This window comes from Sapajus apella, unplaced genomic scaffold (assembly GCF_009761245.1).
Source record: "Sapajus apella isolate SASKATOON/1434 unplaced genomic scaffold, GSC_monkey_1.0 scaffold70, whole genome shotgun sequence".
Lineage (NCBI taxonomy): Eukaryota > Metazoa > Chordata > Mammalia > Primates > Cebidae > Sapajus > Sapajus apella.
In genome coordinates this window covers 8,076,650-8,100,873 of record NW_022437010.1, presented here as the reverse complement: position 1 = coordinate 8,100,873, position 24,224 = coordinate 8,076,650, and the positions used below count along the sequence as shown (strand labels likewise).

General features: G+C 46.5%; 1 protein-coding gene across 6 annotated transcripts in view; it reads right to left on the bottom strand.

Moving 5' to 3' along the window:
* Positions 1 to 24,224, bottom strand: part of SLC22A23 (solute carrier family 22 member 23) — a 186,726-nt gene that overhangs the window by 30,072 nt on the left and 132,430 nt on the right. The gene's annotated exons all lie outside the window — the stretch shown is intronic.

Sequence of the window (24,224 nt, the reverse complement as noted above, 5' to 3'; positions counted from 1 at the left end):
CAATTAAAAAATAAAAAAATAATTAAAAAATATAACAGAGTAGCAGATAAGAACAACATTCTACCAGTTATGTCAAGAAATCAGTGTATACCTTTCAAAGTAATCATGGATTTCTTATTTTGTTTTTTTTTGAGACAGAGTCTCACTCTGTCACCAGGCTGGAGTGCAGTGGCATGATCTTGGCACACTGCAACCTTTGCCTTCTGGGTTAAAGTGATTCTTGTGCCTCAGCCTCCCGAGTAGCTAGGACTACAGGCCCACACCATCACATCCCACTAATTTTTCTGTTTTTAGTAGAGATGGGGTTTCACCACGTTGGCCAGGATAGTCTTGATCTCTTCACCTCGTGATCCACCCGCCTCGGCCTCCCAAAGTGCTGAGATTACAGGTGTGAGCCACTGTGCCCGGCCGTAACCATGGGTTTCTAAAGCATGTAGAAACAATGCATGGAAGGCTGGTGATTTTTTTGTATTTTTTCACAATAAATAGTAATAGAATGATTTTACATTTAAAAAGTTACTTCCAAATGCGACTAACTTGCAGTTATTTTCAGTTTTGGAATACAAAAGCTTACTCTCCGGGGTTTTCCTTCAGAGCTGTTTACATTTTGCTGCTAACTGCACGTCACTTGTCCCTCAGACAGTGCCACAACACAGTGGTTTTGAGTTTTACAAAGCAACGGAATCTATTTTTTTTTTTTAAAGACGGAATCTTGTGAGGAGCCCCAATACAAAAAAAAAAAAAGCTAGTGTTTTATTATCAATTTTATAAATTTACACTTAGGACAATACTTCCAAGCCACTCAAAGAGAACATCATGACTGTGCAGAGCAGGAATTCTATCTCTGCAAAAGTCCAAGTCATCAAAGCCTGAGAGTGGATGTATGGGAGTGGGTGTGGCTATGGGCTAATAATACTTTATTGCAAAGCAGGAAGCTGACTCCTGACTGTTTGGGAGAGTCAAAAAGTAGAAATCAAAGCTCAGGATGGTCCTAGCCTCTTGTAGTCCTCAGCGTTCTAGGTATCACTCTACCTTATTTTAGTTAAATCCTATCAAGAAAGTCAGGACTGATGCTGGTAAGAAGTTATTATAGCTACCTAACACCTGCTTTGCAAGCTCAGGAGAGCTTTTAAATGACTCTAGCAGCTGGAAAAAGTATTAGTGGTGTTTCCCTCACGCCGGGCCAAGTTCATTATGTTGGAAACTAAAGCCCAGTGTGATAGCAGTAAGAGAAAGGGCCTTTAGGGATGATCAAGTCATGAGAACAGGAGGCTGAAGAGAGGAGCCTTGCCTCTTCCCACATGTGAAGACACACAGAAGCCCCCCTCTATGAGCAACACACGCTTGCCAGACACAGAATCTGCTGCTGCCTTAATCCTGGACATCTCAGCCTCCAGAACTGTGAGCAACACATTTCTGTTGTTTATAAAGCCTCCAGCCTAAGGTATTTTGTTGTACCAGCAGGAAGAGACTGTGAGAAGTAGAATTTTTTTTTCAAAGTCACATCACTATTGATATCTAATAACTACTGCCTCCTTCTTACCTATTTGAAAAAAGTCCAAATTTCTATTTGTTTGTAACTGTGCTTTACATAAAGAGCTGGTTCCCACTGAATTTAGTGGTACCTTTGGGATGGTCTGATCTCACTCACTCTGGGAGACATGAGAAACTTCTTGAAGAGCTAAAAGCTGTCCTGCCGAGCAGGTGTGTGGAATGCAGGAGGGCTTTGCGGCAGGGACAGGGGGTCCCCAGTCATCTCACATGGAAGTCCCAAATGCTAATGTAGGCACTGATTTTTTTTTTTAATAATCAAAGTTAATGTTTGTTTTACTGGCCTCTAGCTATAACAAATTAATTGTGAATAACATAATCCAAGCAAATAGAAACACTCAGATACATGACATTCATATTATATAGTATTCACATTTTGCTGTATTTTTAAAATCAGATCTTTTCTTTATAATAAAATAACTGAACACAAATGCCAACCCCCTGTAGTTTAAGTTCTGATCTATAGTATTTCCATCTTTCTGATGCATTTGGGTTTAGTATCTTTTTCTGATTTCTCAGGACAGACATAGAGGTCATTATTATTAATTTTTCTCATGTATATTTAAGACTGAAATTTCATCTAAGTATTATCACTTGAGATACATTTGTGATTTGATTCTAAATATTTTGTGATTTCCATAATTTTTGCTTTTCTAAGAAACAATATATGAATACATATAAATATGTTAAGATGACAGCACAAGTGATTTTGCAGATGGACTCTACAGTTTTAAAATACGGCATACAACATGGAAATTTGTGTCCTTTCAAAATAATTAAAATTTATTTATATCAAATGTTTGTGGAACTAACTCCATGGCAGGAAATGGATTTTGAAAATCAAGACCATAAATGAAGAACAAGGCCCAGATGATACAGCAGAGGAGAGGCTGCAGCCATACCTTCCAAACCCTTGGCCAGACCCCCAAGGGCCACTGCCCAGGGCTGAGGGCACAGGGGGAGTGAACAAGCCAGGAAGAGCCTCCACAAGAGGACGTAGCTTTTTCATTGCCCCCAGCAATCTCAAGTCCTCTTCCTTGATGTATCCTCAATTGTTACCTAAAGGGCGGGGAGAACCGTGGAGGTGTGCTCACTATACACAGTTTTGAAGCCAGGATGGGAGGTGAGTGACAGCTCAGGGAAAATCCAAACTGAGGCATATCTGAGTATGGACATTTGAGTGGTGTCATTTTGCCTTCAAGATAAAGCCCTTGTCAAATGAGTTAGGGAGAATTTCTTTTGTTTCATTTTTCTTTTCGAATAGTTTGAAAAGAGTTGGTATTAAATTTTTAAAGGTTCATTAGAATTCAGCGGTGAAGCCCTCTGGTTCTGGATTTCTGTTTTTTGGAAGACTTTTTATTACTAATTCAATCTCATTACTGGTTATTGGTCTGTTTAGCCTTTCTATTTCTTCTTGGTTCAATCATGATAGGCTGTATGTGTCAGGAATTTATCCATTTCCTTTAGGTTTTTGAATTTATTGGCATCTAGATATTCATAGCAGTCTCTGATGAGTCTTTGTATTTCTGTGGTATCTTTTGTGATGTCTTTTTTTTCCTGTTGTTTCTAATTTTATTTATTTGGGTCTTCTCTTTTTCTTAGTCTACCTAATGGTTTATGAATTTTTAAAATATTTTCAAAAAAAGCAACTTTTTGTTTCATTGATCTTCTCTCTGGTTTTGCTAGTCTCAATTTTGTTTATGCCTGCTCTAATCTTCATCATTTCTTCCCTTCTACTAGTTTTGAGATTAGCTTGTTCTTGCTTTTCTAGTACCTTGAGATACATCCTTGGGTTGTTTATGTGAAATCTCTCTAGTTTTTTGGTGTAGGCATTTGTTGCTATAAGCCTACCTGTTAATGCTGTTTTTGCTGTGTCTCATAGGTTTTAGTATACAGTGTTTCTATTTCCATTTGTGTCAAGAAATTTTTTAGTTTCCTTCTTAAATTCTTCCTTCACTGATTGGTTGTTCATCAGTATGTCGTTCAGTTTCCATGCATTTGTACAGTTTTGAATGTTCCTCTTGTTATCTTATTTCTAGTTTTATTCCATTATGATCAGATAGGCTACTTGGTATGATTTTGATTTTTAAAAATTTTTTGAGACTTGTTTTGTGTTGTAACATATAGCTTAATCCTGGAGAAACTAAAACTTTCTGCATAGCAAAAGAAACAATCAACAGACTGAAAAGACAACCACAGAATGAGAGAAAATATGTGTAAACTATTCATCTGACAGGGGATTAATATCTAGAATATATAAGGAATTCAAACATCCCAAAAGCAAAAAAAAGAAACAACCTGATTTTAAAAATGGACAAATAATCTGAATAGACATTTCTCAAAAGGCACAAATGGCCAACAAATATATATAAAAAATGCTCAACATTACTAATCATCAGGGGAATGCAAATCAAAACCACAATGAGGTATTGACTCACCCCAGTTAGGATGGCTGTTATCAAAAAGACAAAAAAAAAAAAAAATGCTGGCAAGGATGTGGAGAAAGGGAACTCTTATATGATGTTGGTAGGAATGTAAACTATGGAGAACAGTAGAGAGGTTCCTCAAAAAACTACAAACAGAACTACCACATGACCCAGCAACCCCACTACTAGCATTCATCCAAAGGAAAGGAAATCAGTCAAAGATGCGTCTGTACCCTGAGTTTATTACAGCATTTTCTGCAATAGCTAAGATGTGAAATTGACCTGGGTGTCCAACACAGATGACTGTGAAAAGGAAATGTGGTATATATACACAATGGAATACTATTCAGCTGTAAAAAAGAATGGAATTCTGTCATTTGCGGCATCATGGATAGAACTGAAAGACATTATGTTAAGTGAAATAAACCAGGTACAGAAAGTTAAACACTACATGTTCTCACTCATGTGGAAGCTTAAACAAAGGTAATCTCATAGAAGTGAAAAGTAGAACAGAAGATATTAGAGGCTAGGAAGGGTAGGGAGAAGGGAGGAATACAAAGAGATTGGTTAAAGGGTACAAAATTACAAGAGATAGGAGGGATATGTTCTAGTGTTCTATACCACTGTAGGATAACTATAATAATATATCATATTGTTTCAAATATATAATGTTCCCAACACAAAGACATGATAAATGTTGGAGAGGGTGGATATGCTGCATGCTGTGATGTGACCACTATACATTTAACATAGCGCAACTATGTACCACATAAATACGTACAATTATGATGTGTCAATTTAACAGATGCCAGCACAAAGATAAAGGCCTGCATTGTGGATACCAGGCAGACACTGAAGTTACTGGAATTCCATCAGTCCAGGCATTGAGTCCCAGAGAGGAGTCAATTCTGCTGTTCCCCTTTCTTATCTGGACCCACAGAGCCCTTGCCCTTCAGGCGAAAAGTCTCTCCTTGTCCCAGACTTCAAAGCCATAGACACGGATTGGAGCCTGGGGCGGAGGGCGTGTGTGCAGCCCAGTGGTGCAAGGGTTGACAGGCGTTTGGGATTCTGCCTGCTCCTTAGTGACCACTCACTTGTCTCTGTCATCCACAAATTGGGTCTAAAGGCAACACAATTTGGATACCTAAAAACTGACAACAGCAAATCAATGGCTTTATGAGAAGTGAGGATGAGCAAGTGCCCTTCCAGAGAGACTCTGAGAATTGCAAAGCTCATGGAAAAGATTTCAAGGATAGTATTGTTCACAAAGGCAGGGTGTGACCTTAGGATTTAAGAAATGGCTATGGGCCTCTTTGGGAGCCCAAGCTTTCAATGGGTCTCCAGATTGCTTTTTCTAATACATACGGAACATTGTTATCTCAAATGGATGTGTAGTGACAAACCCATTGAGCGAGTTGTATGGAAGCCTGCACGGTGTGGGTTACAGCGGGGGCATTCCTAGGCAGGTGGTCCAGGGGCTGGTGAGGGGAGGCTCTGGAAAGTCCGGGCTCTGCTCGGGCTGTCTTGGAAGGTGAGCGGCAGCAGGGCAGGCCCTGCATCCCCTCATACTGCTGGAGGTGTGTGGGGCAGGACTCAGAGGTAAGGCATGGGCGTGTGGGACGGTGCACTTGTGTTCAGAGAGCAGCAAGCTGATAAACTCGAATGCTGGGAATGAGGTGAGAAGAGGCGATAAGAGGAGAGGGACTCAGGGCTCAGGTAGCGGAAGATCCTGAGCCTTATGGGCTCTGATGAGTCGCAGCCACGGGACTGGAGTGGACTGAAGTAAAGACAGCGCTCCCCAGGAGATCTGGGCATGAGACGAGGGACAGGCTCCCCTTAGCCACACTACTGTCTTCACGGGCAGGCAGCACTGCCAATCACCTTCCCCATGACAGGATTTACGATCAACAGGCATGGATCCACCAGCTTCCCCCGTGTCTAATGCTTTCCAGTTCATTATGTAGTGGCACTATGATTACTCCTCTTTTACAGATGGCAACGTTCAGGCAAAGAGAGTTTTGCTAAATTCAGGCAAAATTCCATAGCTATTCAGTGGCAGAGCTGGGATTTGAACCTAGGCAGTCTGATGAGAGAGTGCATACCCTTCACCTCTGTGGACACAGCACAGCAGCAAATCCATATCACCTGGATGGCATTCCAGTGACTAAGGTCGGGAAGTACTGTTCCAGAGATGCCTCCTCCAGCATTCCAGAATGCCACCCAAAGGGAGTGGGTAGGGAATACTTCAGTTTTATGATGCACTCCATGAATTTAAATTTGTTGCAAAACCATAAAGAACTCATCGGTCTGTCAGCCTCTGAGCAAGCCCAGGGATGGTTGTTTTAGTTTGGACAATGTGCGGTGTAGTTGTATTATGGGAACTTAATGGAATCTCTGCTGACAAGTGCATGATGTAATAATGCCATGCAAATTAAAAAGCCAGCCAAAGGCCCAGGACTTGGGAGAAACAGAGCTGAGTCCCAGAGAAATGGATCATTTTCAACAAAAAATCAGGAAGCATGGTGGGTAGCTGGAGCCACATCTGCCTGGTGCATGCTCACATGTAGACGGCCAGAGAATGACCTTGAGGATGACTTCAGCAACCGTAAAATACAACCAGGCATGGAAACCACAGCAGCCTTCCAGGGAGAAAGCCTTGAAGCTGGCTCTCAGAGTGGCTGTGGCCAGGATGGCAGTGCAGGAGGAGAGGGACAAGCTGGAGGAGTCCCACTGTCTTAGGCTGTTTGAGCTGCTATAAAGGAACATTGGAGGCTCTGGAGGGTGTGCCATTTATAAAGAAAAGAGGACTAGCCGGACCAGGATGCAGAAACCCTGTCTCTACTAAAAATACAAAAAATTAGCTAGGTGTGGTGGCGCATGACTGTAATCCTAGCTACTAGGGAAGCTGAGGCAGGAGAATTGCTTGAACCCAGGAGGCAGAGGTTGCAGTGAGCGGAGATTGTGCCACTGCACTCCAGCCTGAGCGACAAGAGAGAGACTCCGTTTCAAAAAAAAAAAAAAAAAAAGAAAAGAAAAGAGGCTTATTTGGCTCACAGTTCTGCAGGCTGTAAAGGAAGCGTGGCACCAATATCTGCTCTGCTTTTGGTGAGGCCTCAGGAAGCTTTTACTCATGGCGGAGGACAAGGGGAGCTGGCATGTCATGGGGTGAGAAAGAGCAAGAGAGGGGGAGTTGCCAGGCGCTTTCAAACAACCAGGCCTTGAATGGCCTAATAGAGAGAGCTCTCTCATTACCGTGGGGAGGGCAGCAAGTTATCACGGCGGGGGAACCAACCCCGTGACCCAAACACCTCCCACCAGGCCCCACCTCCAACCCTTGGGGGCACATTTCAACATGTGATTTGGAGGGGACTCATACAAGCTCTATCATAGGTAAGGGAAAAAGAAGTCGGTTCATGCAGCAAAGGGCTTCCTTGAAGCCACAGAAGTAGAGCAGAAGTTTCTAAAGCTGTGAGTATTTAATTCTCTACTTTGTGGTGGTGCTATCATTATCCCTGCTTTACAGATGGGAAAACTCAGGCAAAGAATGTTCTAATACATCTCCCAGGATTACACAGCTATTCAACAGCAGAGCTGGGATTTAAACCGACAGCCTGACTGGAGAGAATGTCAGGCTGGGAAGACCTAAAGGAGCCCAGCCTTCACACCTAGCCCTAAACCCCATGTGGGGAGCAAGAGGCAGAGGAAGACAGAGAGCCCTGCAGAGGTTAGTCAGATACAGAGTGGATGGCATTTTTCTCTTTGCTTCTCAAGAGCCGTTCAGGACAAGGATGCTGTCTAGAGCAGAATGTTCAAGCTGGGGTCACCCAGGACCAGGAAGGAACAGGCAGAGATGCTGCTGGGCTGTATGTGTCTGCGATCTCTTAGTGGTAGTGAGAGGCAGATAGCTGCCTTCCCACCAAGCAGGTGCCAGCATCCCCAGCGCAGGGTGGATACAGCAATGGAGGGTCACAAGGATTCCTCCTCTAGGGTGAGTAGGATGCTTGCTAACTTGGAGGATCTCACAGTGGATGTTTGCTGATGGACCATGAACATGCTGAGCAGATGGCACACAGCAGTGCTACGCCACAAACAGGCGGCACTTTGTTACTGACGAGGTGGAGGGGGCATAAAACCTGTGCTCTTAGCAGCACGTCCAGGCAGCTGTCCTCACTGGCTCTGGGTCTCAGTTCATCTTGATGCTCTGATCCCCCACATTCCAGTAGAACTCGGGGACTGTGGAGAGGGCTGTTTCCTCCTGATGACATGTCTACTGGACCTTTTGTCTGAAGGTGAATGACAGATTGGACCCAAGTCCTTTACAAAAACCCCTTTGGGACGGTTAGAAGGTCCACAATCTTCATTCATGATTCCAGAACCCCTAAAGTATTTTGGCCATGATACCTGAACTGGCCTGAACTCAATGCAGGCAGAACCCAACTGGGATACCAGTGCCTTTAGCCTTCAGTCGTCTTTCCTCATGGAGCCCCGCTGACGTCCCACTGCAGGGTATTTGTATGCTGGAAAACTGACTAGGACCAGACCTTACTGGCGTCGAATATGGCATGGATCTCGGATCAGCGAGAGCTGTGCAAGAACCACACCACGGTGCATGCTGAGCACCTGCTGGCACAGCCCCCCTTGTGACACTGCCCACAGCAGTCGGAAGCAGTAACCGTCTGTGAGTTACAGTTGAGGACGTTGGAGTCAAGAGTTTGACTTTGGAATTAATTAAGCAAATCACAGATAAACCCATTCGCTACTTGAAAACTAAAAATTTACAGATTCCATCAATGGATGAATGGATAAAATGTGGTCCATCTGTACAATGGAATATGATTTGGCCTTGAACAGAAAGGATCTGATGCCTGCTATGGCCTAATACGGGTGAACCTGGAGGACACTGTGCTCTGCAATAAGCCAGTTGCAGAGAGATGGACACCGTGAGGTTCTACTCACACGAGGCACTGGAGGAGTCCAACTCACAGAAGGTGGAGCGGGGGCTGCCAGGACCTGGGACCGGGGAATGGGGAGCTAGTGTTTAATGGGCAAGCAATTCTGTTTGGGGAGATGAAAAAGTTCTAGAAATGGACGGTAGAGATGGTGGCACAACATTGTGGATGTGGTCACTGAGTTGTGGATGTGGTCACTGAGTTGTGGATGTGGTCACTGAGTTGTACACTTAAAAATGGTTAAAGTGGGCCGGGCGCGGTGGCTCAAGCCTGTAATCCCAGCACTTTGGGAGGCCGAGGCGGGTGGGTCACGAAGTCAAGAGATCGAGACCATCCTGGTCAACATGGTGAAACCCCGTCTCTACTAAAAATACAAAAAATTAGCTGGCCATGGTGGCGCATGCCTGTAATCCCAGCTACTCAGGAGGCTGAGGCAGGAGAATTGCCTGAACCCAGGAGACGGAGGTTGCGGTAAGCCGAGATCGCGCCATTGCACTCCAGCCTGGGTAACATGAGCGAAACTCCGTCTCGAAAAAAAAAAAAAAAAATGGTTAAAGTGGAAAATTTTGTTATGTGTATGTTACCGCAATTAAAAGAAAATATTACAGATAAGAAGAAAGCCACCCTCTCCCGACACTGCTCACCCCAATCCCAGTGCCTGGCACTCACCTTCCCATCCTCTACAGCTAAGCCCTCTTCAGCTGGGCACGTGTCCTTCTAAATTGTATTCAGGGCATCGACTCGCACATGCATCTCCAGGTGCCTCCTGCACTATGACAGACTGCCCCCACTTCTCAGTGAAAAATGCTAGTCTCACTCTAAAAATGCCCTTCCTTCCAGACTGGCACACGTTTGCCCACCTGGTGCCCAGAGACAGTTCCCCCAGGAGTGTGCAGTGGCTCATCTCCTGAGGTCTTGAATACAAGCACATTAACTCCTACTTGTGAGGAGAGGGCACTAGCTCAAGGTCAATGGAACCTCACAACAACATGAATCATGCCATTTTCCAGCATGTACTTGGGACATAAAACCTAACATAAAACCACAGCTTGGGCTGGGTGCAGTGGCTCACGGCTGTAATCCCAGCACTTTGCGAGGCCAAGGCAAGCAAATCATGAGGTCAGGTGTTCGACACCAGCCTGACCAATGTGGTAGAACCCTGTCTCTACTGAAAATACAAAAATTAGCCAGGCATGGTGGCGTGGGCCTGTAATCCCAGCTACTCAGGAGGCTGAGACAGGAGAATCGCTTGAACATGGGAGGCGGAGGTTGCAGTGAGCCGAGATCATGCCACTGCATCCAGCCTGGGCCACAGAGCGAGACTCCATCTCAAAATAAAAAACAAACAAACAAAAAAACCACAACGTGGATTGGTGGGTCCCTTACCACATGGCTTCAATTAATCTAAAAAGAGCCAAAGATCAGGCACTTTGGGAGGCTGTGGCGGGGCAGGAGTTCGAGACCAGCCTATCTAACATGGTAAAACCCTGTCTCTACTAAAAATACAAAAATTAGCCAGACGCAGTGGCGGCCACCTGTAATCCCCGCAACTCAGGAGGCTAAGGCAGGAGAATTGCTTGAACCCAGGAGGTGGAGGTTGCAGTGCACCAACGTCATGCCACTGGACTCCAGCCTGGGCCACAGAGTGAGACCCTGTCTCAAAATGAAAATAAAAAGGAAAATGAAAAGAGCTAAGAATCAGAAATTAAGTAAAAAGGGTCTTTGACTGAATGCAGAAGTTATTCAGTCCACTCACTGAAAACACAGACTTGCTTTACAGAGGAGTGCCCAGGGTCTTCACTCAGACAACGGAATCCTTGGTGAGAAAGCCCCAGGCCATAAGTGCTGGGAAGAGGCCTCCAAGCAGAGTGGCACCTGTCTGTCATAAGGACTGCGGGCTGACAAGCAGGTGGCAGGAGTCAGCAGGCCAACTGCACACGGGTGTCCAGCCTCCTTGGGGGTACAGGAGCTTCATACACAGATGCTTCTGAAGGGTCACACCACTGTCACACAGAAGTACCTGCTGCCATAGGGATGGCTCTCCAATTGCTCACGAGGGACAGGCAATGTTACAAAACGGAGCTATAGTCAGAAGGAGGTCTCTGGGTCACACTTAACCCAGCCCCTCACTGCCTGGCAGATGACTGGCACCTGGCCATGCCAGTGCCCTGTGCAGGGCTTCATGAATGGCAGAGGCAGGCCTGGAACCTGGGGCTGAAGGCCCCTAGACCAGTAGAGTTTTCACTATATCACACCATGTATGCAGTATTGCTTATACAGCAGGAAAAATGTGTTCTACAAAGAGTCTCACCCAAATTAGCTACGCGTAAGTGCTGGTTCTTAGAGACTTATATGGAAACTATGTTTTTGTGGAGTTTTTCCCCAATGGCATCATGTACACGATGTTACTGTATCAAGCCAGGGAAATTTCTCTGTGTTTTCTTAATAGCACCACATCGTCGCTTCTCAAAGCTGAGTGTGAGCGCGCAGTTGAAGTCGGAGTGCCCTGTCTCCTGGGGCACCTGGCACAGCGCAGGGTAATTTATGATTTAACAGCAGTGTGTTCCTTGTGGTCTGCATTCCCACCTCTGCCCTCTTTCTTGGAGTGGAGATTTGGCTACTTTTCAAGCCCGTCTGATTTATGTTTCATGGATCTGTTCTACATCCCTGTAACCTGAATCATCGCTCAGTAGAATCTGTAATTAAAACTCAATACTGTGAAACACTATGAGGTTGATCATTTTTCCTTGACGTCTAAAAATAAAACAAATTATTCCTCTATCCAGTTGGAGTCTCTGACATAGACAAGTATACTATGTCGGCTGCCTTCTTGCCAATTCACTTAACACCCGCTCTGATGAAATGCCGGCTTGGCCATTCTCTGTATAAGATGCACGTCTACCCTCGTTAACATATTGTACTAGCACAATTACTCATAAAGAAAATACAGGAAGGAAATAAGAGGAGCTGTCCACGCTTATTAATTTTACCCTCAAGTCATTCCTTTATTTGTTTTTCAAAATATTTAGTTTTAGGGCGATACCTGTGCAGACAGGTGTGTCTTCCTGTCTGTGGTTCCATGTGATGCCATTTGATGTTGTAAAACGATAAACATGTACTGGGCACCATCCACCTGCTGTGGATGAGCTGGCCCTGGAGACGAAACACACAGTGTCTGGGCCCCAAGGAGCTCACTGTCTAGTTGGGGCAAAAACATGTAAATTAATAAATGCCTAATAAAGGAGGAGCTTCTATCAAATAGGTCTTCCCATCACAGAGTGGTGGACACAGAGCAGGGACCAGGAGAGGGAGGAGAATCTCAAAAGCCATCATGGAGATGAGATTTCCCTGAATGTGACATGAGAAGGGCCATCGGCTGCAGTGAGGGTGCTTCTGATTTCAACGGGTGATTCTAGCTGCTGATGCTTTGGGCTGTTGTCAAGCATCAGAGTGTTAAAAGATTCTGAAGAATTCTAAAAAAATAATAAATTAGGCCGGGCGCGGTGGCTCACGCCTGTAATCCCAGCACTTTGGGAGGCCGAGGCGGGTGGATCACGAGGTCAAGAGATCAAGACCATCCTGGTCAACACGGTGAAACCCCGTCTCTACTAAAAATACAAAAAAAAAAATCAGCTGGGCATGGTGGCACGTGCCTGTAATCCCAGCTACTCAGGAGGTTGAGGCAGGAGAATTGCCTGAACCCAGGAGGCGGAGGTTGCGGTGAGCCGAGATCGCGCCATTGCACTCCAGCCTGGGTAACAAGAGCGAAACTCCGTCTCAAAAAAAAAAAAATAATAATAATAATAATAATAAATTAAATGCTAAAGTTGAATTAAGTACCAGTTTGGGGAGTATCTTTAGTTTCTGGTTCAAAACTTTTGTAAAAAATATAAGCTTGGATTCTGTACATAATCTTCCACTTGGATTTTTTAAACATTAGTTCTGTTTGGTATAAAACAATAAGGTGGCTTTCATTAAATGTCAGAATTTAGAGAGAAGGGATGAGTATCATGAAATCGAATAAAGATAGGCTCTGAGGATGGTTAGACCCCAAGGTTTTCCTAAGGCAAATGAATTCCTTGAAAATCTCTCGGGAGAAAAAGTGGTTTTATAATTTAAATGACTATCCTGCTAATTTATCTGTTACTAAAGCTCAGAATCCTGTGTCTCTTTTGTCTTTCAAAGTGATATACACTGAGGCTCCAAAGTTCTGTTCTAGAAAAATCATGGTAGGAATCTCCTGGGAGCCCTGGGTTTGTGTGCCAATTTTGTAGCCTTGGGCAAGTCGCCTTATTCCTCAGGCCTCAGTTTCCCCACATCTGTAGACCAGGGGGGATGGAGGGCTAAAGCTCACTGTCGCCTCCTTCTGAAAGGTGAAGAAGACGTCGCTCCTGGCAACACACTCGATAAACGCACTTATGCCGCTTTAGGCTTTTGCCAGACCAAATGAAGTCAGTGCCTAAAACGCCTTTGGAGTCAGACCTTTCATGATTAACAACCTCTGAATGCATAACAATCAGCACACATTTAAAACATGCCTCAATTCATATTATAAGCAGATGAATACTTAGAGTCCAGTTACAGATTTACCTACAATCTGTAACCTTCAATGTAGCTGGGTTAACTTTCTCCCTCCATCTGCAGCTTTCACTCATTTACATGTAGAATCAATTATCAGGCTGCAGAAAATATAAGGCACACAGAACCTTCAAAATATAATGTGGTAGGGGGATGAACGTGGCATTTTCGCAAATGGATTTTTAAAAGTTTGATGTTGTAAAACGACGTGAGGAGGTAAGTGGGCAGACGAATAAGGGGACTCTTGCTTCTGCTTCTACGCAGAATTTTATCGACACCTATGTTAGCAGCCTGACCTCCCAATGAAATGAGTCACGACACCTTAGGCAATTCTGATGGCCGATCGCACTCAGGACTGCCACTCTTTAGGTACTGGCCGTGTGCTCTGCCAGAGGCCCTAGGGCCAAGCAGACGGGTGGCTGAGTCCCCACTGCCCTCACTCCAGCGTATCAACACCCTAGCCACTGGCTCTGGACACCTGTTACCAGAGGCCTACCCACTTGGCCTCTGTCAGTTGCCAAAAGCCCAGCCCCACCACCCCACAAAGTACACGCACACACACATCTGTACCTGTGCACACATGTACACGCAGACGCATGCTGGCTGCGCCCTGCCTGTTTCAAAGCTGCGTGCATCTCAAGCTGGCCTGGAGCGACCCCAGCTTCCCGGGGAGAGCAGGGTGGTGAGATGGACTCTTGGGGCACATCTTAGCACGGGGCAGGAAGGATGAAGGCTGGCACTGGGGACAGCAACACTGGCCTCCAGAGCAGAGGCTGGATGCTCCCTTCCCCTCTGCAGGAGTCTCTCCACTTCTACTTGTGGGCATTTGTGTTGACTCAGGGGTTCTATTGTCTTACACAGTCTCTGAGGAGTGTAGCCTGAGGGCTCCCTAAAATTCCATCAGCAAATCCCAAAATACCAACTTACAGAAAGCATTCCAATCTCACTGTTAATTGCTCCATTTTCATGATTGAATATGGAATACCATTTTATTTCCACCCCTGCCTTTCGTCAGTATTACCTAATCTTTCTCCCATCTGGACAGTTCATAGGCAAACAAGATTCGACCCCAAAATTTTTTGATGTTTCCTATCAATCTCTCAAATTGATTATCGGATAACTTGTAAAAATAATTATTGCCTATTGACTCAAGCTCCCAGAGACGGCATGGTTTTCATGACTCAGCTCTTCCATTTTCCTTTGAGGACAGCATTTTCCTGCGTGGTTTAACTGTTGCCGTAACTGAATTCAGTTTCCCTCCTGTCATGCAGGGATCCCACAGCACTTACTCTTTCTGTAAAGAGTCTCTTTGTATAATGCAGAATTTTGCCCCTTTTTAAAAATAAAACTGTTTTTGACAGAGGTGTTGTGTCTGTCAAGTGTGTTTGGGCAAGAAAAATGGCTGATACCTGCTGGATTATGTATGTATAAAAATTCTTAAAGGGTCTTTTAAAAGTCATTTCAGGCCTGCAGCAATGGCTCACGCCTGTAATCCCAGCACTTTGGGAGGCCAAGGTGGGTGGATGATGAGGTCAGGAGATCGAGACCATCCTGGCTAACATGGTGAAACCCCATCTCGACTAAAAATACAAAACGTCAGCCTGGCATGGTGGCGGGCGCCTGTGGTCCTGGCTACTTGGGAGGCTGGGGCAGGAGATTTGCTTGAACTCAGGAGGCGGAGGTTGCAGTGACTGGAAATCGTGCCACTGCACACTCCAGCCTGGAGACAGAGAAAGACTGTCTCAAAAAAAAAAAAAAAAAAAAAGTCATTTCAACAATGAAAAGAAGCAAAATTAATTGATTAACTCAACACATTTTTATTGAGCCACTATTAGGGCAGGTGCACAATAAAATAGCCATGGGGACTCGGCAACACTGCATCTCTCTGTGCCTCAGTTTCCTCATCTGTACTGGAGGCCATCCTTGTATCTACCTCAGAGGGTCTTCAGGAAGATTTAAGGAGCTAAGTTACGTAAAGTTCTCAGCAGTGTCTAAGAAACAAACTCTCAAGAGATGCTAAAAATTGGTATTAGTCTGACCAAAATATCTTTAATGATATTTAAAAGAGCCACAAAATTAGGGCTATTTACATATTGGAATTGTATTTTTTTAAAACAAGGCATTCATCTAACCTGAGGCCATTTAAATGTTTTATAATAGCTTTCTTTTTGAAATTAAAAAATATTGAAACTCCTTTTAGCTTGTCCGTTTTTTTCTAAGAGTTTCTACAGAGCCAGCCTTGGGAGTGTCTTCTTCCCGGCCAGTGTCCCTTACGGCAGCACACTCTCACGTCCTCCACGCTAAAGTTTAGCTCTTCATTTGTTGGTTCTGTTCCTTACTCTCCAATGTTACGCAGTGCGTGATCCTTCTATAATTTCCTCATTATTTCCCATACGACTAATTTTCTTCTTCTTACTGCTTTCCCAGGTGCTTTTGACAATCACGCTGATTGCCAGCAGTTCTTTCCTCTTGTCACAGTGAAATTCCAACCGAACTGAGCGCAGTTAATAATTCACCAGCCTCACACACTCAGCCCTTTGCATTTCTTTCTCCAGGCGTTTCATGCAACACACACACATTAGGTAGGCTCCAGGTGACAATCTTTTTCTAATAGCTATGCACCTGATTAAAAGTCCTGGGGGAAAGCACAAGAAAAACGTACCCACATGCTTCCTGCAGGCTTGGAGGGATGGGTTTGGGTGTGGAAAGCACTTTGCCAGCACAATGCCCCCTCTGTGCCTGTGGGGAAGTCGGGGGAGCAGGTTGGGCAAGCCTTCCCTTCTCAGAACCTGGAACACTGCTGTGACTGAAGACTCCACAATGTGCCTGCATGTGTGCGTGTCCCCACAGCGCAGAGGAAACGCGTAGAGCCAGGACCCAGCTTATTTTACTTTCTTTCATCACTTCCGGGAATACATATGACTTCTGTTGTCCAAGATGGTCAGGACATCCGTTCACATCGTGGAATTGGACAGGACCACAGATCTCACAGACCCTTCGAGGATGACATCAGTTTCATTTCACTACAGAATCTCGAACCCTCTTTCATGTATGAAAAGTGTGTGTTCTACGCAGCTGACTCATAGGATCTTCTTTGGCAACTTACCATCCTTTTTCAAAATATGTTAGGTCCTATGTGTGCTTCCCAAACAGCAGGGCTCAGCAGCATCTCTGGAGGCCTTCTTAAAACACAGGCTGCCAGGCCCACCGCAGAGGTTTGATTCAGCAGGCCTGGGGCTGGGGCTGGGCATGAGACCTGGGTTTCTAACAAATTCCCAAGTGATGCTGATGTTGCTGGCTTAGGGACTGCACTTTGAGAACCACTGACATTTGAAAACCGGTTTTTAATGCTTTTCCCACACTTAGGAGTGATTTGGTGAAGCTTTCTTCATTTCTTAGTTTCCCTACTTACAAACAGTAATAAATCCCCTAACCTCCTGTTCCTTGGATGCAGGAAGGGCTAAGGAATTTGAGAGTACTATGGTTTATACATCTTCACACAGAAGCAGCGTGTAGCTGATTTGAGGAAAAGCGTCTCTCTTAAAAAGTTAAGACACACTCAATTAGCCGATGCCACAGTGCCTGTGTCTGCCACGAGGGAGGCATAAGATGTCCAAGTGCGATGTTTTCTTTCCTTGCCCCACTGCTCCACAAGGGCAGGGCTGTCTGCCGTGCTTACAATGACACCTCCACCCCTAGAGAATACCGCTTTAAGCACTCACATGTTGGGCTGAGAGCCCTCACTGGGGAGCTTGTTGAATTAGCATAAAAATCCTGCACCTACACTTAAAGCAGATGAACACATTGTTTTTTAAGAGACAGGGTCTTGCTCTGTCACCTGGGCTGCAGTGAAGTGGTACAATCATAGTTCGCTGCAGCCTTGAACTCCTGGGCTCACGTGATCCTCTCACCTCAGCCTCCTGAGTAGCTGGGACATAGGCATGCACTCCCATATCTGGCTCATGTTTTAAATTTTTTGTAGAGATGGGGTCTCACTATGTTGCCCAGGCTGGTCTCGAATTGTTCTGCTCAAGTGATCTTCCTGCCTCAGTCTCTCAAAGTGTTGCATACAGGCATGAGCCACCACGCCCAGCTGCAAATTTTTGCATTATAAATGATACCGTGTACTCAGTACCCTTAATTCACCTGGTGAGGAAAGGTGATACAGGCACCAACGTTTTGGGAGAGTGGCACTCACATCTCCATTATCTCTAGAAGCCTTTACTTCCTATGACTTCCTCCAAACTACTTTAGATAAACACCACGTGGGCAGCCTCTCCAGCAGCCTTCTCCCTCCTTTGTCATTCCTCAACAGTGAATTCCTGTGCAGGAAAACTGATGTCACCCTGTCCCACATATTACCTTGCTGATCTTCCACGCTATGGTTTTCCAGGATGTTCTAACATATCGCAGACCTGGACCTCCCTGTCCAGCCTCCAGGTGCATCACACTTTTGCCGCTGCCACCTCTTCCTGCCAGCGTCTCCACTTTTGGGTCACTTCATTCCAGAATTCTGGAACCCTGTGGCTACTGTATATTAATTAAGCCTCTGTATTTTCTGTTTGTCCTAATGTTTTGACCGTGACCTGGCTGTGTCTTGCAGAAGGACTCCCAGCTGAGGGGGGAGCTCTGACATTAAGTCATACGGGTGCAGGCTGTAAACACTCAGAAGGGGCACCTTTCCCCAGTGTGTACAATTTCAGAGCGGCAGCCCTTGCACCCAGCTCCCTCTTCCATCCCGGCACCCCCAACCACCTATCTTCCCAGCGCATCTAAGCGGAAATCCTCCCAGATGCTCCTAGATGTTCCTTTCTTCTTATGGTTTGGATCTTGCATCTCCCCACAACCCTTCACCTGTTGGCTGTGACCCTGGAAGGATTTCACCTTTATTCTGGAAGAAGGATCAGTCAGTATGACTTCCTTCTAGATGAGCGCTGAAGCCCTGCCGCTTTTTACTGAGTGATAAAAAATGCCTGAGGAAAATGACTAAAGGTGCCTTTCTCTTCAGGCATCTGCATCCATCAGTGGAATTACCGCTTTGACGGGGTTTACTTTCAGTTGAAAAACATTCACAAGTACTCTCTCCTCTGCTGCTCCTCCTTCACAACTAAGTGCTCAAGTTTGACTCTGCAAAGCACACAAGAGCACCAACGCCCAAGCGCGTGCCCTCCCATTCTCTGGCCACCAGCTTCTGCAGCTCTTCCTTCACCTAAAGCCCAGCCGGTCCTGACACGGCCCAGAAGGCTCAACATAATATAAGCATCCCCCGGCAGCTCGTGCAATGACACTGCTCGCCTATCTTGGCTCCATTGCTGGGGCATAAATCATTCACGCGTCCCATCTTCCCCGCGTCACTGTAGAGCTCCTGCGCTCACTGCACCCCTGCCACGTCTCCGTCCAGTCTCTGGGTGCATCATGCTGCTGCCTGGCCAGCGTCTCCCCTCTTGGGGTCACTTCAGTCCAGAATTCTGGAACCCTGCGGTTGCTGCATATTAATCAAGCCTTTTTATTTTCTGTATTTCTTAATGTTTTGACATCTGGGGCCTTGCTGATTCTAGAGAGGCTGTTCCTCCCAGGGTTGGCTAATTCCTAGACAGAGCAAAAGATTCACCTGCAAGTGCGCTTTTCACATGCAAACCAACCCATCCAGAGCCAACACCCCAACCACTTTCTGCATTGGGCTCTCACACATGGGCCACTATCCACCTGCCCCAGTCACCCCAGGGCCAGGTTCCAGACCCGAGGGACAGCCCTATGCCTACGAGCTGCAGAAATGATCAAACTACCAAAACTAAACCTGCGCAGTCTGCCTCACCTGCTCCTCCTGCAGAAACCACAGTAAAGGCTCCTGCCCACGTCTTCCCCTCACCGTCTGCCTCCTGACCTACCTGGTGCTTCCCAGGAGGCCCTGTGTAGCCCCAAGTGCCCCCTTTACCTGGGAACTGAGAGTAATAAATGATCTTTCAATGGCAATTGTCTCCTGGCCTGCTGACCTCACTCTACCTGGATCATAATAAAACCACATCTTAACACAGGCTGCAGCCTCAGTCAAGCCTCTTGGTCCCCTCACGCTTTCACCCTCCACAGTAGATGGCAGGACAGGACTTCAGGCTCCAGCCCTCCTGAGCTTCCATGTTTCTTAAAGCTCTGGCCTCCCTATCTTGGAAACAGACCTACCTGCCTCCTCTCACCTTTGATAGTCACTTCAGATCCATCAGCAAGTCTCACCAGGGCCACTCCCAAAGTATCTCTCAAATCAGCCCTCTGCAGGTGACACATGGCCTTCCCTAGTGCAGGCACCAGGATGTCACACAGCCCAGTGTGTGCGCTGCCTCTGCCCCGGCCCTCGCCCGGCTCCACGCCTTCTCCACAAAGCAGACAGATGGGTCCTCACAGAGCCCAATCCAGGGCATATGACCCTGCTTAAGACCCTCCAGTGCGTCTTACGTCTTTGTAGAACAAGCCCGTGCTCCTCAGGCCCCATAGGGTCTGACTCCACCTGCCTTTCTGAGTCACCTTCCGTCCCCCTCTTGTCCACCATGCTCCAGCCATGCTGGCTGTCCTCTCCTTGTTCCAGGATAAGCCTAGCAGAAGCCAGCTTTTGCCTTGGCTGTTCCCATTTGCCTAGGACTCTTTTCCACCCAGAAGTTTGTGTGACTTCCTCTTGCCCCAGCATGAACATCAGCCCCTCGGAGGGGTCTCTCCTGACCACCCTACTTGGTATGTAAGTCTATTTAAAAGCATGTTCGGCTGGGTGTGGTGGCTCACGCCTATAATCCCAGCACTTTGGAAGGCCGAGGCGGGTGGATCACGAGGTCAAGAGATTGACCATCCTGGCTAATGCAGCGAAACCTCATCTCTACTAAAAACACAAAAAGTATCTGGGCGTGGTGACGTGTGCCTATAGTCCCAGCTACTCGGGAGGCTAAGGCAGGAGAATCGCTTGAACCTGGGAGGTGGAGGTTGCCCTGAGCTGAGATCGCTGTGGCCATTGTTACCAGCCTACATGACAAGAGTGGAATGCCGTCTCAAAAAAAACAAGGCATGTTCCTCACGTTTGTGAGTATGCGGTCTTCAGGCTCCCATCCACCTCCACCCTACAATGTGCTCTTCAGGCGATCGGGGGCTCACTCTAGAGACATATCTAGAATGCCTGGCATCAGGGACAGCATGAGCTGGTGTGGCTGCTTAACAAATATCAGCTCCCTTCACTGCCCTTTCAGATTCCTGGATCTTCCACAGTTCCTGAGAGGCACACTCCCCAGTCTATAGGTTTTGGCCCTCATGGGGGTTTCCCCGTGGATCTGTGAACTTTGCCTGTGAGCTCATCTTTAAAGCGATTTTTCTTTTGCGTGAGTCCTGAATGCTCTGTAGGAGGCTCTGTTTTGGACCCTGAGAGGTCCCATGAGCTTCACGGGTTATTCCATTGATATTTAGCCTCAGGGAGCACCTGGAATTTGGAACACACAGCCCTGTGTGGTGCAGTCTTCAAGGCTCCAGTTTCTTTGGGTGAATATTTTTCTGCCCATGGTCCAAGGCAGTCCGCCAGCTTTGGGCTGCGTCCCTGTGGCAGGCAAAGATCTCCCCGTCCTGTGGCCATTGACAGTTTTGCCTCCTGGCTTGGCTGAAGGAGCTCAGTTCTAACTGCATCAGAGGCCTGGGAGCTCAGCGCTAGCCCCCACAGGTGTTCAAACCCAAGCTCCTCATGCTCCTCTCTGGTGCAGATGCCCTGGGAGCTGCCTTGGTGTCTGCTCCTGCTGGGATTCCCTCCTTGGTTTGACCCCTGGGAACTTCCCTTTCTTCTTCTTCTTCTTTTTTTTTAATAATATGGAGTTTTGTTCTTCTTGCCCAGGCTGGAGTACAATGGTGTGATCTCAGCACACCGCAACCTCTGCCTCCTGGATTCAAGCAATTCTCCTGCCTCAGCTTCTCGAGTAGCTGGGATTACAGGCATGCGCCTCCACACCCAGCTAATTTTGTAGTATTTTTAGTAGAGATGGGGTTTCTCCATGTTGGTCAGGCTGGTCTCGAACTCCTGACCTCAGGTGATCCACCATGTCGGCCTCTCAAAGTGCTGGGATTACAGGTGTGAGCCACCGTGCCTGGCCTGGGACTTCCCTTTCTTGCACTGGAGCTCAGCGTCACACTTGTAAAAAGCACTGTATTGTATCCAGCATTTGCGGGTGTGTGTGGAGGGGTCATGTCTGTTCAGTCTGCCATCTCGACCAGAAGATCCCTTCTGGCCAGTCCCTACACTTTTGTCTTTACTGTCCCTACCCCAAGAAGCCGCCCCTTGGGGACTGTGCCTTGTGCAGCTCGGTTTCTAGTCCTTGTTAATGTACGTGCTCCCCTGTCTGCTCTTCAGAGACACAGCCCTCCAAAACACCAAGTATGCTGCTGGGCACCCTGAGCCATGCAATAAATACTTGCTCATTAAAGGAAAGCAAGCAACTTTCAATATTTTGCCACCAACAGCTGGTCATGCTGGCTGGTGGTACAGCTCACACCCCCTCTCCCCAGCGGGCCACTCCATCCTGTCAAGTAACAGAACTCACTGCAGCAGATGGGAGGAAGACTATAAAAAAAGAGTAGGCAATGACTGGCTCTTAAAGCCAATAATTCTAGCGGAGGCTTTTAAGGCTGGTAGGCAAAGGTGGTTTACATTTCTCAGCACCAATGTTTTTAACCTGGTCCCATTATACCTAGACTCCTATATATATTAATAGGATGCAATAACAGTAACAGTAGTGACTAATATTTAATATTTATGAGTATTTATAGAGCAGACATGTACTAAGCACCTTAATAGTAATATAAACATGAAAATAATTATGATTATCATGGCAGTTAACATACACATGGCACTAAGTTACAGGCACCATTCTAAATGTCTCATACATAATTCACTTCCTCTCAACCCCATTATTGACCATGATGACTCAGCTGGTGAACCCGAGGCACAGAGAGATTAAGCAACTTGCTCAGGGTCACACAGCTATTAAATGGCAGAGCTCCAGGCTCCATGTCTGAGCCTCCCTTCAGACTGCGCCTTCATGCATGTGTTTTCCACGCATTATTTCAGACTTCAAAACAACCCCATGAAGTAAGAACTATTATGATCCACTTTTTATAGAGATGACAAAATGGGGGCTCAGAGAGGTGTGCAGCAGGCTGAACACAGCACAGCCAGTTGCTGGGCCAGCTCTACCCAGACTGCAAAGCTGGAGCTGTAAGTGGGGGGCAGAGCACCTGGGAACCACTGTCCTCACGCACACACACATGCACACACATACACACACATGCACACACACACGCACATGCACACACCCACATGCACATACACACACACATGCACACACATTTACTTCTGCAAGTCCCTTAGATGCCTTTTCAAAAGCTATACAATTTGTTTTGTTTTGTTTTTGAGATAGTTTTGCTCTTGTTACTCAGGCTGGAGTGCAATGGCACAATCTCTGCTAACTGCACCTTTGCCTAGTAGGTTCAAGCAATTCTCCTGCCTCAGCCTCCCAAGTAGCTGGGACTACAGGCACACGCCACCACGTCCAGCTAATTTTTGTATTTTCAGTAGAGATGGGGTTTCACCATGTTGGTCAGGCTGGTCTCAAACTTCTGACCTTGGCCTCCCAAAGTGCTGAGGTTACAGGCATGAGCAACTGTGCCCGGCCTATGATTTGTTTTTAAAACTGTGTATTTCAAAGAATTTTGCTGAGGTTTTAGAATATATTTAAATAAATGAATGCCTTACCTTGCCTATCAATAGACCTCAATATGTTTCTAAAGTTAAAAAAAAACAAAAACAAAAACCCAGCCCTTCTCATACAGGTCAGCCCTGTACAACTGGAACTGCTTCAGAAAAACCTTCTCTGCCACGTCTCCCCATCAGGTGTCCTCCTGCCTGGGACAGGTGGGAGCAGAGCCTGGACGAGGGAAACAACCCTGTCTGCCCTGCCAGGAGTATGAGTCGCCAACAGGGTGTGCCCTGTTCTCCCAGCCTAGGAGAGAACCCTGGTACAGGCCAGCAGCAGAGGAGGTGGCAGAGGGGATCTGCTGGGTGGGGATGAGGGATGGAAGCTGAGGGAAGACAGGGGCCTGCTAGGGAGAGGGGGTGAGCTGTAGCACCAGCCAGCATGACCAGCTGTTGGTGGCAAAATATTGAAAGTTGCTTGCTTTCCTTTAATGAGCAAGTATTTATTGCATGTACCAGGATGCCCAGCAGTGTACTTAGTGCTTTAGAGTGCTGTATCTCTAAAGAACAAACAAGGACTAGGGGCTACGCAGGGGAGATCAGGAGCCAGATGTGACAACAGCCAGCCCGCTTCAGGTCCAGGCTCTGACATGAGCCGGCGGGGGTCGGGGGACCATGGTTCTATCCTCTGTACGATGGGCTGCTGAGATATGGGGTGGAACCATTTACCATCACAAAGTGCTTGCCATCTGTGCCTGGTACATCCGGAAGCACAGAAAAGCATTTGTTAGATAAGTCAGCACCTTTGAACTCTGAAACAGCTAAGCCCAGCAAAGGCCGCCACAAGGGAGGGGGTAGAAAGGCTTCCTTAGGAGATAAAAGGAAGAGAGCTGCCCACTCCATCCTTATCCAGGGAAACTACTGCTCATTCTCTGCCCCTTAAGGCCCTACTGGGGCATAAAGGCTGTCCTGGAACACACCTGTGCCGTGGGAGGAGTCTGGATGTCTGACTTC